This window comes from Anguilla anguilla, unplaced genomic scaffold (genome assembly GCF_013347855.1).
Source record: "Anguilla anguilla isolate fAngAng1 unplaced genomic scaffold, fAngAng1.pri scaffold_157_arrow_ctg1, whole genome shotgun sequence".
Taxonomy (NCBI): Eukaryota; Metazoa; Chordata; class Actinopteri; order Anguilliformes; family Anguillidae; genus Anguilla; species Anguilla anguilla.
Genome location: NW_023312665.1, coordinates 20,967 through 40,483, shown reverse-complemented (window position 1 = coordinate 40,483; position 19,517 = coordinate 20,967). Strand labels below are relative to the sequence as shown.

General features: G+C 42.0%; 1 long non-coding RNA gene across 1 annotated transcript; it reads left to right on the top strand.

The window, feature by feature from the left end:
- The first annotated feature begins 13,653 nt into the window (after nucleotides 1–13,653).
- Nucleotides 13,654–19,314, top strand: LOC118219425. Its single transcript, XR_004763766.1, has 4 exons — nucleotides 13,654–13,940; nucleotides 14,576–14,668; nucleotides 17,160–17,252; nucleotides 19,241–19,314. It is a non-coding gene; the product is annotated as an uncharacterized LOC118219425 (long non-coding RNA).
- Nucleotides 19,315–19,517: the final 203 nt, after the last annotated feature.

Below are 19,517 nucleotides of genomic sequence, written 5' to 3'. Positions count from 1 at the left end.
TGGTTAGAAAGCTTATGCTCTCAGCTACTGAATAAACTAATTTTCAAACAAGCCAGACTTTGCGTATTTGCATGCTAGTGCTAACAAAGAGCGAATACGTTCTATGACATGATGACATAGCTTTCGGTTGACCTAAAAAAACGATATTAAAAAAACAAAAATAGACGTGCTGTTATACCTGGTTAGAAAGCTTATGCTCTCAGCTACTGAATAAACGAATTTTCGAACAAGCCAGACTTTACTAAAAAGTACAACAACGCCGTCAACAGCACGTGTGCAGCAGCTTCAGGTCCGGTCTAACTCCAGAAATTTGGGTCGGCTAACACGTAGTAGGCTATCCTGTGTCTATGAGTTCGTATCTAAGGTAACAGATTAAACTCTGAATTGCAGCACAGTTAAATGTTTTTATTTGAATGGTAAAAATGAGCTGAACTTAACGTAAAACCATAAATCAATCACATTAATCTCCCTAGCCCTGTCTTGCTTTTTAAAATGGAGCGGTTGTGCAGTGCAGATATAATGTTTTTCCAAGACCCTCTGAAGTGGCCAGCTAGCTTTATGATTCGCCGTCACTCGTCACAGCATACCGTGAGTAAATCGCTGATCTCAAGTATTGATGAAGGGTTAATTTAGCTCTGAATACGTGTGTTGCAAATGAACTCGTTGCCGTGATGTTATATCATGTATACCATACTATGTCTCTGCTCATGCTACAGAAACTGTTCGCTCCGTTCAGCACAAAGTTGACTTTGCGTTGGCGGCAACCACACATCACAATTTTTGCAGGAATTGTCCAGTTATTATTATTATTCTTTCCGCCTGTTTTTTGGACCGCTACTCCTCCCAGAGTTTTCGCACCACATACACGTGCAATATGTCAAATCGAGCGGCTTGATCGGGAATGGTGTGCTATTACTTTGTGGAAAGATTGGTTGCACAGTGTTTGAAAAATTTGAATTTTTGTGGGCAATTTTTCCCCATAGGGAATGAATGGCGGAATGTTCACTCGTGTGATGTCACAATGCTCTGTCTTCTCACCCTTGTGATGTCACAATGCTCTGTCTTCTAGCAGCAGTACTCTGGTCTCTCTCTAGATTTGAACATTCTGCCATTCATCTCTATGGGGAAAAATTGCCCACAAATTGTGCAATGCCTCATTGGACATGGTAGAGATTACTCTATCCATTGGTGTAGATCAGCCTCGCCCCCCTTCCTGATTGGCCGATGTTTGATATTTCATAACTTTTGAACCGTTTGTCATAGAGAACTATGGGTCGCATCATTGGACTCAGTAAAGACCTAGCAACCGCCTAGAACTCCATAACAACCCCCTAGCAACACCCTAGCAACGGCCTAGAACTCCATAGCAACCACCTAACAACACACTAGCAAACACCTGGAACACCATAGCAAATGCCTGGGAACACCCTAGCAACCGGCTATAACGCCATAGCAACCACCTAGCAACACCATAGCAACCACCTAGAACACCATAGCAACCACCTAGCAACACCCTAGCAACCACCTGGAACACCATAGCAACGACCTAGCAACACCCTAGCAACCACCCGGAACACCATAACAACTGCCTAGCAACACCCTAGCAACCACCTATAACTCCATAGCAACCACCTAGCAACATCCTGGCAACCACCTAGAACTCCATAGCAACCACCTAGCTACACCCTAGCAACTACCTGGAACACCATAGCAACCCCCTAGCAACACCCTAGCAACGGCCTAGAACTCCATAGCAACCACCTAACAACACACTAGCAAACACCTGGAACACCATAGCAAATGCCTGGGAACACCCTAGCAACCGGCTATAACGCCATAGCAACCACCTAGCAACACCATAGCAACCACCTAGAAACATCCTAGCAACCACTTAAAATACCCTAGCATCCCCCTAGCAACACCCTAGCAACCACCTAGCAATCGCCTATAACTCCATAGCAACCACCTAGAAACATCCTAGCAACCACTTAAAATACCCTAGCATCCCCCTAGCAACACCCTAGCAACCACCTAGAACTCCATAGCAACCACCTAACAACACACTAGCAACCACCTGGAACACCATAGCAAATGCCTGGCAACACCCTAGCAACCACCTAGAACTCCATAGCAACCACCTAGCAACACCATAGCAACCACCTGGCAACACCATAGCAACCACCTAGCAACACCCTAGCAACCACCTGGAACACCATAGCAACCACCTAGCTACACCCTAGCAACTACCTGGAACACCATAGCAACCCCCTAGCAACACCCTAGCAACGGCCTAGAACTCCATAGCAACCACCTAACAACACACTAGCAAACACCTGGAACACCATAGCAAATGCCTGGGAACACCCTAGCAACCGGCTATAACGCCATAGCAACCACCTAGCAACACCATAGCAACCACCTAGAACACCATAGCAACCACCTAGCAACACCCTAGCAACCACCTGGAACACCATAGCAACCACCTAGCAACACCCTAGCAACAATCTGGAACACCATAACAACTGCCTAGCAACACCCTAGCAACCACCTGGATCACCATAACAACTGCCTAGCAACACCCTAGCAACTGCCTATAACTCCATAGCAACCACCTAGCAACATCCTAGCAACCACTTAGAATACCCTAGCAGCGCCCTAGCAACACCCTAGCAACCAACTAGAACTCCATAGCAACCACCTAACAACACACTAGCAACCACCTGGAACACCATAGCAAATGCCTCGCAACACCCTAGCAACCACCTAGAACTCCATAGCAACCACCTAGCAACACCATAGCAACCACCTAGCAACACCCTAGCAACCACCTGGAACACCATAACAACTGCCTAGCAACACCCTAGCAACAGCCTATAACTCCATAGCAACCACCTAGCAACATCCTAGCAACCACTTAGAATACCCTAGCAACCACCTGGAGCTCAATAGCAACCACCTGAAACTCCATAGCAACCACCTAGCACCACCCTAGCGACCGCCCTAGAATTCCATGAAACCACCTAGAACTCCATAGAACCACCTAGCAACACCCTAGCAACTGCCTCAGACATCATAGCAACTACCTACCACTGTTCACTCCGTTCAGCACAAAGTCGATTTTGCGTTGGCGACAACCACACTTCACAATTTCTGGAGGAATTGTCTAGTTAGTGTGGTTGCCTTAGGGCAACTACACTATTATTATTGCACATATTTATTAGTGTGGTTGCCTTAGGGCAACTACACTATTATTATTGCACATATTTATTATTATTATTATTAGTGTGGTTGCCTTAGGGCAACTACACTATTATTATTGCACATATTATTTATTTATTATTATTATTCCACCCATTTTTTGGACCGCTACTCCTCCCAGAGTTTTCACACCACATACACGTGCCATATGTCAAAATGACCGGCTTCTTTGGGAATCGTGTGCTATTACTTTGTGGAAAGTTTCGCTGCACGGTTTTTGAGAAATATTAATTTTTATGCCCAATTTTTCCCCATAGAGATGAATGGAGAAGGTGACGTCATTCATATGCGAACGGTGAAGTTACAGCATTGGTCGGCTTTGCACACGTGATGCGGTCAGCTCTACGGTCTCAGCAGGCAGGATTGGAAATAGCTGATTGCGGAAGTGAAAGAACGATATTCAAAATGAAAAATTACAAATGAAAACGCTGTCAGCTAGGTATATCAACAAACATATGGCTTAGGCATAACCAGAAGTCCTCAATAATAATAGTATTTCACGAGACATTACGCTAATTCGTTGACGACGTTTCGTCACATGCAGCGTCTTAGAATGCTAGTGCTAACAAACAGTGAATGGCTTTAATGTGATAATGAGAGCACTTTCGGTTGACCTAAAAAAACGATATTAAAAAACCAACAATATACGTGCTGTTATACCTGGTTAGAAAGCTTATGCTCTCAGCTACTGAATAAACGAATTTTCAAACAAGCCAGACTTTGCGTATTTGCATGCTAGTGCTAACAAAGAGCGAATACGTTCTATGACATGATGACATAGCTTTCGGTTGACCTAAAAAAACGATATTAAAAAAACAAAAATAGACGTGCTGTTATACCTGGTTAGAAAGCTTATGCTCTCAGCTACTGAATAAACGAATTTTCAAACAAGCCAGACTTTGCGTGTTTGCATGCTAGTGCTAACAAAGAGCGAATACGTTCTATGACATGATGACATAGCTTTCGGTTGACCTAAAAAAATGATATTAAAAAAACTAAAATAGACGTGCTGTTATACCTGGTTAGAAAGCTTATGCTCTCAGCTACTGAATAAACGAATTTTCAAACAAGCCAGACTTTGCGTATTTGCATGCTAGTGCTAACAAAGAGCGAATGCGTTCTATGACATAGCTTTCGGTTGACCTAAAAAAACGATATTCCAAAACCTAAAATAGACGTGCTGTTATACCTGGTTAGAAAGCTTATGCTCTCAGCTACTGAATAAACGAATTTTCAAACAAGCCAGACTTTGCGTATTTGCATGCTAGTGCTAACAAAGAGCGAATACGTTCTATGACATGATGACATAGCTTTCGGTTGACCTAAAAAAAACGATATTAAAAAAACAAAAATAGACGTGCTGTTATACCTGGTTAGAAAGCTTATGCTCTTACCTACTGAATAAACGAGTTCTCAACCAAGCCAGACTGTACTAAAATGTGCTACAACGCCGTCAACAACACGTGTGCAGCAGCTTCTGGTCCGGTCTAACTCCACAAATTTGGGTCGGCTAACATGTAATAGGCTATCCTGTGTCTATGACTTCGTATCTAAGGTAACAGATTAAACTCTGAATTGCAGCACAGTTAAATGTTTTTATTTGAATGGTACAAATGAGCAAAACTTAACGTAAAACCATAAATCAATCGAATTAATCTCCCTAGCCCTGTCTTGCTTTTTAAAATGGTGCGGTTGTGCAGTGTAAATATAAAGGTTTTTCCAAGACCGTCTGAACTGGCCAGCTAGCTTTATGATTCGCCGCCACTCGTCACAGCATACTGTGAGTAAATCGCTGATCTGAAGTATTGATGAAGGGTTAATTTAGCTCTGAATATGTGTGTTGCATGTCAACTCGTTGCCCTGATGTTATAGCATACCATACTCTGTCTCTGCTTATACTACAGAAACTGTTCACTCCGTTCAGCACAAAGTCGACTTTGCGTTGGCGGCAACCACACTTCACAATTTCTGCAGGAATTGTCTAGTTATTATTATTATTCCACCCATTTTTTGGACCGCTACTCCTCCCAGAGTTTTCACACCACATACGCGTGCAATATGTCAAATCGATTGGCTTGATCGGGAATGGTATGCTATTACTTTTTGGAAAGTTTGGGTGTACGGTTTTTGAAAAATTTGAATTTTTGTGGGCAATTTTTCCCATAGAGAATGAATGGCGGAATGTTCACCTTTGTGATGTCACAATGCTCTGTCTTCTCACCCTTGTGATGTCACAATGGTCTGTCTTCTGGCAGCAGTACTCTGGTCTCTCTCTAGATTTGAACATTCTGCCATTCATCTCTATGGGGAAAAATTGCCCACAAATTGTGCAATGCCTCATTGGACATAGTAGAGAGTCCTTTGTCCATTGGTGGAGATCAGCCTCGCCCCCCTTCCTGATTGGCCGATGTTTGATATTTCATAACTTTTGAACCGTTTGTCATAGAGAACTATGGGTCGCGTCATTGGACTCAGTAAATACCTAGCAACCGCCTAGAACTCCATAGCAACCCCCTAGCAACATCCTAGCAACCGGCTCTAACTCCATAGCAACGACCTAGCAACCCATAACAACCAGCTAGAAAACCCTAGCAACCATCTAGAATTCCATAGCAACCACCTGGAAATCTATAGCAAATGCCTAGCAACACCCTAGCAACCGCCTATAACTCCATAGCAACCACCTAGCAACATCCTAGCAACCACTTAAAATACCCTAGCAACCACCTAGCAACACCCTAGCAACCACCTGGAACACCATAGCAACCACCTAGCAACACCCTAGCAACAATCTGGAACACCATAACAACTGCCTAGCAACACCCTAGCAACCACATGGAACACCATAGCAACGACCTAGCAACACCCTAGCAACCACCTAGAACTCCATAGCAACCACCTAGCAACACCCTAGCAACCGCCTAGAACTCCATAGCAACAACCTAGCAACACCATAGCAACCGCCTAGAACTCCATAGCAACCACCTAGCAACACCCTAGCAACCACCTAGAACTCCATAGCAACCACCTAGCAACACCCTAGCAAGGGCCTAGAACTCCATAGCAACCACCTAGCAACACCATAGCAACTGCCTAGAACTCCATAGCAACCACCTAGAACTCCATAGCAAACACCTAGCAACACCATAGCAACGGCCTAGAACTCCATAGCAACCACCTAGCAACACCCTAGCAACCACCTAGAACTCCATAGCAACCACCTAGCAACACCATAGCAACGGCCTTGAACTCCATAGCAACCACCTAGCAACACCCTAGCAACCACCTAGCAACACCATAGCAACTGCCTAGAACTCCATAGCAACCACTTAGCAACACCCTAGCAACCACCTGGAACACCATAACAACTGCCTAGCAACACCCTAGCAACCGCCTAGAACTCCATAGCAACCACCTACCAACCACTTAGCATACCCTAGCAACCACCTAGCAATGCCCTAGCAACCACCTGGAGCTCAATAGCAACCACCTGAAACTTCATAGCAACCACCTAGCACCACCCTAGCGACCGCCTAGAATTCCATGAAACCACTTAGAACTCCATAGAACCACCTAGCAACACCCTAGCAACTGCCTCCGATATCATAGCAACTACCTACCACTGTTCACTCCGTTCAGCACAAAGTCGACTTTGCGTTGGCGGCAACCACACTTCACAATTTCTGCAGGAATTGTCTAGTTATTATTATTCTATCTTTCCACCCATTTTTTGGACCGCTACTCCTCCCAGAGTTTTCGCACCACATACATGTGCAATATGTCAAATCGAGCGGCCTGATCGGGAATGGTGTGCTATTACTTTGTGGAAAGTTTGGGTGGACGGTTTTTGAAATATTTGAATTTTTGTGGGCAATTTTTCCCATAGAGAATGAATGGCGGAATGTTCACCTTTGTGATGTCACAATGCTCTGTCTTCTCACCCTTGTGATGTCACAATGGTCTGTCTTCTAGCAGCAGTACTCTGGTCTCTCTCTAGATTTGAACATTCTGCCATTCATCTCTATAGGGAAAAAATGTCCACAAATTGTGCAATGCCTCATTGGCCATGGTAGAGAGTCCCATGTCCATTGGTGTAGATCAGCCTCGCCCCCCTTCCTGATTGGCCGATGTTTGATATTCCATATCTTTTGATCCGTTTGTCATAGAGAACTATGGGTCGCGTCATTGGACTCAGTAAAGACCTAGCAACCGCCTAGAACTCAATAGCAACCCCCTAGCAACCCCCTAGCAACACCCGAGAACACCCTAGCAACGGCCTAGAACTCCATAGCAACCACCTAACAACACACTAGCAAACACCTGGAACACCATAGCAAATGCCTGGCAACACCCTAGCAACTGGGTATAACGCCATAGCAACCACCTAGCAACACCATAGTAACCACCTAGAACACCATAGCAACCACTTAGCAACACCCTAGCAACCACCTGGAATACCATAGCAACCAGCTAGCAACACCCTAGCAACAATCTGGAACACCATAACAACTGCCTAGCAACACCCTAGCAACTACATGGAACACCTTAGCAACGACCTAGCAACACCCTAGCAACCACCTGGAACACCATAACAACTGCCTAGCAACACCCTAGCAACCGCCTATAACTCCATAGCAACCACCGAGCAACATCCTAGCAACCACTTAGAATATCCTAGCGACCACCTAGCAACACCCTAGCAACAATCTGGAACACCATAACAACTGCCTAGCAACACCCTAGCAACCGCCTATAACTCCATAGCAACCACCTAGAACACCCTAGCAACCACCTAGAACAGTATAGTAACACCCTAGCAACACCCTAGCAACCAGGTATAACACCCTAGCAACCACCTAGAACTCCATAGCAACCCCCTAGCAACCACCTAGAACACCCTAGCAACCGCCTAGAACTCCATAGCAACCACCTGGAACACCATAGCAAATGCCTAGCAACACCCTAGCAACCGCCTATAACTCCATAGCAACTACCTAGCAACATCCTAGCAACCACCTAGCAACACCGTAGCAACTACCTGGAACACCATAGCAATCACCTAGCAACACCCTAGAAACCACCTGGAACACCATAACAACTGCCTAGCAACACCCTAGCAACCGCCTATAACTCCATAGCAACCACCAAGCAACATCCTAGCAACCACTTAGAATATCCTAGCGACCACCTAGCAATGCCGTAGCAACCACCTGAAACTCCATAGCAACCACCTAGCACCACCCTAGCAACCGCCTAGAATTCCATGAAACCACCTAGAACTCCATAGAACCACCTAGCAACACCCTAGCAACCGCCTATAACTCCATAGCAACCACCGAGCAACATCCTAGCAACCACTTAGAATATCCTAGCGACCACCTAGCAATGCCGTAGCAACCACCTGAAACTCCATAGCAACCACCTAGCACCACCCTAGCAACCGCCTAGAATTCCATGAAACCACCTAGAACTCCATAGAACCACCTAGCAACACCCTAGCAACTGCCTCAAACATCAAATGCCTAGCAACACCCTAGCAACCGGCTATAACTCCATAGCAACCACCTAGCAACACAATAGTAACCACCTAGAACTCCATAGCATCCACCTAGCAACACCCTAGCAACCACCTAGAACACCCTAGCAACCCCGTAAAACTCTATAGCAACCACCTAGCAACACCTTAGCAACCACCTGGAACACCATAGCAAATGCTTAGCAACACCCTAGCAACCAGGTATAACTCCATAGCAACCACCTAGCAACACCCTAGCAACCACTTGGAACACCATAGCAACCACCTAGCAACACCCTAGCAACAATCTGGAACACCATAACAACTGCCTAGCAACACCCTAGCAACCGCCTATAACTCCATAGCAACCACCTAGCAACATCCTAGCAACCACCTAGAATACCCTAGCAACACCCTAGCAACCACCTAGAACTCCATAGCAACATCCTAGCAACACCTTAGCAACCACCTGGAACACCATAGCAACCGCCTAGCAACACCCTAGCAACCACCTGGAACACCATAGCAAATGCTTAGCAACACCCTAGCAACCAGGTATAACACCCTAGCAACCACCTAGAACTCCATAGCAACCACCTAGCAACACCCTAGCAACCACTTGGAACACCATAGCAACCACCTAGCAACACCCTAGCAACAATCTGGAACACCATAACAACTGCCTAGCAACACCCTAGCAACCGCCTATAACTCCATAGCAACCACCTAGAACACCCTAGCAACCACCTAGAACAGTATAGTAGCACCCTAGCAACACCATATCAACTTCCTAGAAACACCCTAGCAACCACATAAAACACCATAGCAACTACCTAGCAACACCCTAGCAACCACTGCGAACACCATAGCAACTGCATACAACACCATAGCAACCACCTAGCAACACACTAGCTTTTAATTTTTCATCTGATTTCAGGTCAAGAACATGGTATCAGTTCAGGACACAATCCACTAGCTGGCGGTAATCACAAATAAAAATGTTTACACTGAAAACATCATTGTCTGTAGACTTTATAACTACACAATTCCTGCAGATATTGTGAATTGTGGTTGCCGCCAATGCAAAGTCGACTTTGTGCTGAAGAGTGAACAGTGTCTGTAGTATGAGCAGAGAAAGAGTATTGTGTATGTGCTATAACATCATGGCAACGAGTTGATTTGCGACACTTTTAAAAGCAAATTATAACCTTTTTGTAAACACCTAGGGAAGACCGCGAAACAATCCAATCATATGCCACAACAGATTTAAGGTGGACCGGAATTTTCGAATCGGGAGCATTTAACATTTCATTACCAAATTACAGATCGTTTTCACATTAGTGTTATCATTATCCACTCACTTGACAAGGGCAACGGATTGCAATGTTTGAACCATAGACTGTAGAAAAATAGATTTGAACTGAACGCTAACTGAACTGAATGCATGCATTTTTTAGAATATCAATCGGACCCAGGTCCAGGAATAGAATTCCGTATCAAAAAACATTTGATTGATAAAATAAACCTGTGGCGCACTCTTCCATTGGCTGTGACTGGCGTAACTAAACTAGCCTAGATCAGTTCATTAGCCTTTAAAAAAACGTAGCTACACTTACTATTATTCGGCTGTTCGTAAAAATAAACATCAACAAGAAAACAAGATGCAATGTGCCTAGAGCCAACAACAAAACACGGTGCTGTGTGCGACCGAAGCAGGGGGCCTGCCTACCAGCTGTTGCTACTGCTTCTTGCGATTTTCCCGCAGGGCAGTAAAAGTTCAATCCTCAATTGCGAACTGCGAGCTCGTAGCTCCAAGTTCCCCGCTTGCTGATCCGGGGTCGCACCTCGCAGGTTGAGCTCGGAGCTCCCACGTCGTTGCTCGCTCGTCCCAGCTCCACCTCTCAGAACGTAGCTCCCAGCTCGCACCTCACCATTCGGAGCGCGCTGATTCCAGCTCCCAGAGCGGTGAGGGGACCAGTTTTAACTTTTTTTATGCACTAGCCACTGTGTCTGGTACATTCTCACCTTTTTTACCAGCCACTTTTTAAAAATCAATATGCGGCGACTGAAGTGAAAATTGGTGGGGCACAAAACTTTCCTTTAAACTAATCATTGATCTAAACCTGTTTTCATTAATTTGCCGACCATCGGACTAATCAAGTAGCCTAACACACAGCGTCTTCGTACCTTATTAGGGAGATTAGATCATAAATTCAATTTATCCGTTAAAAATCCGTTTTAATCACCAAGTAGTCTACACTTAACAAACAAAATACACAAGTCTGTTATATACCGTGTTAACTTTCAGAATAACTAGCAAAAACAAAACCTGCACTTCAAGACTGTTTACAATCTATGCATTGCAGATGTTTTCCATGAATACGAGTGCGGACAAAGAAGTGCAAGTGTCCGTAAATAATGTTGATTAAAAATGTGCACAATTTCGTACTATAAATGAAAATAAATGTAGGCTATAATGCCTAGGCTACTCGCTAAAACTGCCTATTTTGGGAGTTTAAGCGAGTAGCTTATTTTTGTGGATTCATTGTATTGATACTCAAGGAAAATCTAGGGAAGTTTCCGCTACTGCTTAGAGATTAAAACGGATTTTTAAAAATCGCATTTATCGTTTAATCTCCCTAACACAATGGGAGGTCTCTCTCTCGCTCTCTCTTTCTCTCTCTCTCTCTCTCTCAAGACGCAGATCTGCCTTGTTCGGAATCCGTCCTGTGCCCCGAAGTTATTATTCTTTAAATAAAATAATTTCTTACATTTTTCCTGCAATGTACTCCATCACACAGAAGTGGAATATAGGCTACAGTCCACACAAAAGTGTCTCCAGTTAAAAATAAACACCGCGCCAGTCAAAACAAAATTGTGTCCAGTTAAAAATGAACACCGCGGAATCACCTTGACCTCTCATCAAAGTGCCGCAGTGTACTAAAGCTCTGAGAGTTGAATAGCACGTCACCAATTCACTTGGTATTCCAAGAGAGACGGTTAACTAGCGAAAGCCTGCGATCAAAATCTTCATACATTCATCTATTTTGCTCACATTTTGTATCGTCCTTTGGCAGAAGGTTTGGTAAGACTTTCGTTTTCATACATACATTTAATCTTGTCTAGGTAAGAAAGAGAAAAGACGGTAATGTTAGTTGGCCGACTCCCGGTTCTGCGTCAGCTAACACTAGCTAACCAGGTACATTATCCCTACCTATTACCTAGCTAGGTTAGCTAACGTGCCGGCTAACGGCGAACAATTGGACTGCACATCTAATTCATTAGTATTGTAGTGATTATAGATTTGTCCTTTGGCAGAAGGTTTGCTAAGACTTTCGTTTTCAGACAAAAAATGCTGTAGCGGTAGCTAGCTGTAAGTGCATATCAGCGTATATGACGAAGCGTGTTGATAAGCGTACCGATGGCTAGTCCTAGTCTACTGACACCTCTATATAACGGAGGTTCAGAAAATGTAAGCCCATGTTTGGTTAATTTTATTATTATGCGAATTCCTTTAACTGAAGGTTTCTACGCCGGCGATCGTGACCACAACACATAGCTATTTTTGTGGATAAAATTACATTCCTTATTTTATTTTCTGTTAAATATATTTAATTAATATCCAGGGGACATAGCCAACTAGTATTTGCACGTTGCCTGACACGTGTAGCCCTACCTATTAGCTAGCTAGGTTAGCTAACGTTCCGGCTAACGGCGAACAGTTGGACTGAACAACTAATTCATTAGTATCGTAGTGATCAGAGATTTGTCCTTTGGCAGAAGGTTTGCTAATAAGACTTTTGTAGCGATGGCTGGCTGTAAGTGCATATCAGCGTATATGACGGGTGCTGTGTGCGTTGTGTTGATAGCGTACCGATGGCTAGCGCTAGAAGTCTACTTACACCACTATCACCGAGGTTCAGAAAATGTAAGCCCGTGTTTGGTTAATTTTATTATGCGAATTCATTTAACCGAAGAAACCTATGACGGCTATCGTGACCACGACATTTATTTTTTGTACAGCTATTTTTTGGGGATAAACTAGCATTCATTATTTTATTTTCTGTTAAAACGTGTAATTAATATCCAGGGAGATAGCCAACTGCTTGCACGTTGCATGACATGTGTAGCCATTTACTAATATGATATGGAAAATGAAGCAAGTTGATGCTGAAAACTTTTGTGTAGGTAGGGCGGGCAACATGGAGCTTTAGAATGTCGCCAGCTGTGTATGCGCGTGAGCTCGACAATACATTTCTCACAGAAAAAGTCGTTCGTCGCCTTTTTCAGTTAATTACAGTGGTGATAGAAGTGACAAGTTAGCTTGTGTGCTACTGTGCTGTTAGCCTTTATTGATCGCCGCACAAGGTTAATGCGAAGTAGCTAGCACAATCGGACAGCACTAACCCCTGTACGGTAGGCTACTTGCTCAATCGAACGATAAATGTAAAAAACATTCGATCATAGTCAGCGACACCGACCTTTTGTCACACCCTCAGTAAACGGCAAAAGTCCCAGTAGAAGATTGAATTCAATCTTTTAAAGTTATATATTTTCTGAAACGTTATCGCTTGGCCACAATGAGTGAAACTGGGCGATCCGAAAGTATTTGCTGTGTGAATTACGTCAGAAGGATTCAGCCTTGTTGATTGCTACCTAAACTTCACAGTCCCGATCTTATCATTGATGGAATTTTGAAAGCGCGAGCTGAAAGGCCACAAAAAACAGCCAATATATCACATTAATATTCCATATATGTACAATTGCCGTCCACAATACGTTAATTTAAGGCTAAACTGGTATTTTAATCACAGTGCTTATGTTAATTTCCGGAAATACATTTTTCGATTGTCCTCTCTATTTCAGGTTGATATAGAAGATCTCCCTGTTTATTGACCCCACATTCCACAACTGTCTTGTTTCATCACAACAGGTCTGTACTTTGTGTAACGATTAGTTGCATTTAATTGTGGTAAGTATATCAAGAATATTTAGATCAGAAGGGGACTGAAGGTGTGATTGTGATTAGAGGACAATAGTTGTTGCAGAGTACTGCTCCAGTTTTTTTTTTTCCAGAGTTGGCTGGCCATTCAGAGAAGGACTACAGTTGGCGCAGAAAGAGTGTTCCAGTTCTGCCCTCTACAGTTCGGTAGAGGCGCGGTTACAGGTAGGCTATGTAATTAGTATTATACGGACTTTCAACTGGGAAAATTATTATCTGTAAGGAATAAACCACGACGGGCTGTCCCCTTATTGTAAAATAATGTACGACGGGGTGGTACCACCGAAGTAGGCTACGTTATTTTCCGATAACGGGGCAGCCCGGAGGGGTTTATTGCACATATACAATGGGTTACCAACAATGACTATACATGGTTACTTGAGTATTTATAGATTTTTATCGACTTAAGCACCGTTGTTAAAAAAACCTCTGGTCGTTAATTCTATAAAAACAACGATTCTGTCAAGAAAAACTAGTTCCTTCTCGTTTTATACCATACAATTAGCAGCAATTTTGGTCATTTTTGTTGTAACAATAATTCAAATTCTACAGAGCAAAATTGCAGTTTTAACTGCTTTAGAATGCTGTATTTTGTAGCACATTGATTTTAGAACTGTTAAAAGGCCGATGTGTCCCTTTACTGAGAATTAATGCCCACCCTTGCACCAATCAGAATAGAGTATTCTGCCAATCCGTTGTATAAATATAATTAAGAGATTCACTATATTAGATTCGTTGAATTATTTTAAAGGGGAATGTCACCCATTTTAAGAATTCAATATGTTCTTACTGTGCCCCAGGGCTGTTCAGGAGTTACTGGAGAAGGACTACAGTTGGTGCAGAAAGAGTGTTCCAGTTCTGCCCTCTACAGTTCGGTGGAGGCGTGGTTGCAGGTTAGTATTATACAGTCACCATTTTAGCTGTGTCAACTGGGGAAATTATTATCTGTAAGGAGTAAACCACGACGGTAATACATAAATTTAGCGAAAATTAAGGCCCTTAAAAAGCATTAAAACCTTCTAATCGCCATTTTATGAGGTATTCAATTTTGCAGCTATTTTCAATGTGAATATTTTTCACTATTTGTCCAAAGAGTTTGTATGCTAAAAGTTTTGAATTTATGCAAGGAATAAACCACGATGGGCTGTCCTGTTATTCGAAAATAATGTAGGCCTGCGATGGGGTTGGTGATGTGGCCGAGGCAAAGCCGATGAGGGGTTTATTCCACTTATATAACGGGTTACCCACAATGACTATATGGTTACTTTTATATTTATTGATTTTTACCGACTTGATCAGCTGAAACTGAAATATTTTTCAGCGGCCTTTTGGGCATATTACTTTACTGTTGTCGAGCAAACTCTTGTTGGTAGTTCTATATGGACCGTTGATATGCAAAAACACTGGTGCATTGGTAGTTCTATTTGCACCGTTGTTAAGCAAAAACCTCTGGTTGCCATCTTCTTGATTTATACCATACAATTAGCACCATTTTTTGTCATTTTTGCCATTGCATTATTTAAAAGAACTGCATAACTCCATAATTCAATCAGATTCACCTCCCTGTTTTGCTTTTTAAAATAACGTGGTCATGCAGTGTAGACATAGTGTCTTTCTAAGACCCTCTGAAACCGGGTTTCAATGCCAGCTAGCTTTATGATAGGTTCACCGTCACTTGTCACCTAGCCAATATTAAAATTTAGCTGGGTTTTAGGTCAAAATGGTCTCACAGCATTCTTGTTATCGCAGCTAAAACAATGGTTACTACAAACGCAATCATTTACAAAGATACGGAATAAAATGCGTCCTGTAGCCAGGAGTTAAATATGGAACGCCTATTCTACTGTCCAAATAAGGGATGATTCAGTATTTTGTGAGATAGTTGGTGACCCTAAATGAAGCCACCAAGAACCATGATTCAACGTTGCCATCAATTGTGAAATTGGACACTGAAAAGGGGTGGGGATGTAACAACAATTCAAAATAGAAAGAATAATATTTCTGTCCAACCTGCTTTAGAATGCTGGATTATGCTGCACATTGATTTTTAGAACTGTTAAAATGCAGTGAGCTGGTGCAAACTGAAAAATTGTTGGAAATGCAAAGCAACTGAATTTGGGCACATGCCATTATTCTTGATAGGTATTTGTAAGGAGGGAGCCCCCACCCCCACAGCTCACTGTTTGTTTCCTATATTACCATTATCCAATTTGAAAGTTTACACAAGTACATATAGTGAAATTCTGAGTTCTGAAATGAATTATTTCATAAGACACTGTGTGTGTGTGGCTTTATCAGTTGTAATTGTAATATAGGCCTAAGAGTGTCCTTCTAATGGCTGAGTTGCCATTCACTGCTGTAGAGCCCCACCTGTCCAATAACATGCTGACGATGTGATTCCCAGCAATGTTTTGTGTGAAAATGTTGTATGGCCTCATTTGTTAGTCCAAATGCAATGGAAAGTGAATGGGAGAGAGAGCAAAGCATGCAAAGACCGCAGAGATTTTTGTTAATGACCGTGTTGTGTGTGTGTGAGCGTGTTATTGTTATTACTTTTAATAAACCTTGCCTTTGGGTTAGTCACTCAATTTATTCTCTTGAGCTTTTGTTCCCTCCCAGCCCCATCTGAATTCTGTTGAATTGATACAGTGGTCCATAGAAGTTATCGCAAACTAAGAATGTTTAGTTTTGCACTCTCATAATAAATGTATAGTAAATGTAAGTTAAAGGTGTGTCGCTGAGGTAACCGGTGCAGTCACGCAGTGTAGACATAGCATTTTTCCAAGACCCTCTGAACATGCCAGCTAGCTTTATGATTTTAGGTCAGAATGGTCTCACGGCATGCTTGTTATCCCGGCTAGCTAGCCAGCTAACTACAGAATTGTAATCAAAACAGCAGTTATTTTAAACGCAATCCTTCAGAAAGATATGGATGAAAACGTGTCCCGTAGCCATGAGTTAAATATGGAACGCCTGTTCTACTGTCCAAGCAAGGGACGGTTCCATATTTTGCGGGATGATTGGCAACCCGAAATAAAGCTAGCAGCAGTAAATAGAAATGTGATTCAACGTTGCCATTTTTGAAATTGGTCATTGAAAACGGGAGGGGATGTAAAAACATTTGAAATTCTAAAGAGAAAAGTTGCTGTTTTAACTGCTTTAGAATGCTGTATTTTGTAGTGCATTCATTTTAGAACTGTTAAAAGGCTGAGGTGTACCTTTACTGAGAATTAATGCCCACCTGTGGACCAATCAGAATAGAGTATTCAGCCAAGCCGTTGTATAAATATAATTAAGAGATTCACTATATTAGATTCATTGAATTATTTCAAAGAGGAATGTAACCCAATTTAAGAATTCACATATGTTCTTACTGTGCCCCAGGCCAGTTCAGGAGTTATTGGAGAAGGACTACAGTTGGTGCAGAAAGAGTGTTCCAGTTCTGCCCTCTACAGTTCGGTAAAGGCGTGGTTACAGGTATGTAACTAGTATTATACAGAAGTCAGCATTTGAGCTGTTTCAACTGGGAAAATTATTATCTGTAAGGAATTAACCACGATGGGCTGCCCCATTATTGTAAAATAATGTACGATGGGGTGATACCACTGAAGTAGGCTACATTATTTCCGATAACAGGACAGCCCGGAGGGGGTTATTCCACTTATACAATGGGTTACCAACAATGACTATATATGGTTACTTTAGTATTTATTGATTTCACCTGAAATTGAAATATTCTTCCACGGCCGTTTGGGCATATTATTTTACCATTGTTAATACAAAAACTCTGGTTGGTAGTCCTATTTGCACCGTTGTTAAGCAAAAAGCTCTGGTTGTTAATTCCATGAAACCAATGATTCTATCAAAAAAAAAAAAGTTCCTTCTTGTTTTATATTATACAATCAGCACCAATTTTGGTCATTTTTGTCATTACATTATTTAAGAAAACTACATAAACCATAACTCAAAACCATAAGTCAATCAAATTAATCTCCCTAGCTCTGTCTTGTTTTCTAAAATGGCGCGGTCACGTAGTGTAGACATAGCATTTTTCCAAGACTCTCTGAACATGCCAGCTAGCTTTATGATAGGTTCGCCGTCACTCATCACCTAGCCAATATTAAAATTCTGGGTTTTAAGAATTTAACATGTTTCTGGTTAAATTAATCAAAAGCCGTTATAAATTACTGCAAACAGTATAACAGCACTCCCTCTCATATGATATTGCTTAAATAAAATGAGGAAGAGAAACATTTCCCCGTTTTGGGGAGTTGTGTGTGTGGCGGGGTTTTGTACGTGCGCGCGACTGTGTTCAACACATAAACGAACCTAGAAAAATAAACTCCTCACTGACAAGCGTGAGGCACTCATTGTAGTATAACTACCTTCGAAATAAGCAGTATGTCGGATATGAAAAAGAAAGCTTTCTTTATAATGAAAAACAGTTGGCGTACATTTTATATTTACAAACAATAAACTAGCGCTAGGCTATGCACTTGGTATTTACGTCTCAGTCGCATATGAAATCAAAACAAAAAAACGGTCACACTTTCTTTCTGCCGCAAGGAATTCTGGTACTTGCAGTTTTTCAACCATTCGTTTTCCAATACAACAGAAAAATGCATCTCTAATCAATATCAATCAAACGTAATACAAATGAATGTATTTCTATTTAACTTAACTGTAAATAATATAGATATACTTTTAACAGCTTTCAGTGAATCATAATAAATTAACCATGGAACCTATTAAGTTAGCTACAACACTCACTGTGCTGAACACAAAGAGGCTGACAATGTATTTCAATGGAGATGTCTCTGAGAGATGGAAAACTTAGACACAGATAGCTCTGTTCATTAAGCAGTACTTTAAATTTTGTTCATTGCTACAACAGATTTTTTTTTTTCAGATGTTTTCATTGTGAAGCTCTTTCGTGCAGCACTTTGACTAAAATTAGCAATGTTTTGTTTTGGATTAAGCTATTTTGTGCATTGTTGTGTTAATTGTTATATTTATTGTCATATTTTCACTTGATTAAGGATAATAAATTGTTATTACATTGTTAATGTTTTATGAATCCATTTGATTAAACGCAATTTTTGATGATAAAATGGGATTAAACCATAAAACACAGAATCCAGAAAAATTGCAATGGTAAACATGGAATTTAGATTAAAATAAAACGGATTTCATAGGGCACTACAAATGTCACCAGCAGTGGCTTTATTTCATCACACAAGGGTCTGACAACATTTAAAACATATTCTAACATTAATTTGCTCTTAAAACAATATTAAACTTATCCAAAAGTGTTTATTGGTTTTCCCTGCTGTGTCCATCAGGTACTGCTCTGCTCATTACTAGATACAGTATTTAAAGGCAAATAAGATGATTATATAACTTCCTGGTTGGTGTTAATATTGAAAAACTTGTCTGATCTGTCAATTATCTATCACATAATTTAGTGATAACATCATGCCACGCCGGGGGAAGAGATCTGAGGCTGCAAAGCAACGCTGGGCTAAGTTGGACCTTTCAGACCCTCAGTTTCAGGGTCCAGAACCACAAAGGAGCATTCAAGTCATGGAGGTATGTGACAGGCAATGTAAACAGGAGGTGTGTAGTCCACCTGTGGTGTCATCCCCATGCACAGCTCCATATCATGCACAGCCGGAGGTTCAAGAGGTCAACAGCAGTGTGCAGGTCATAGGCATTTCTGAACATGATACTGTACAAGAAGCA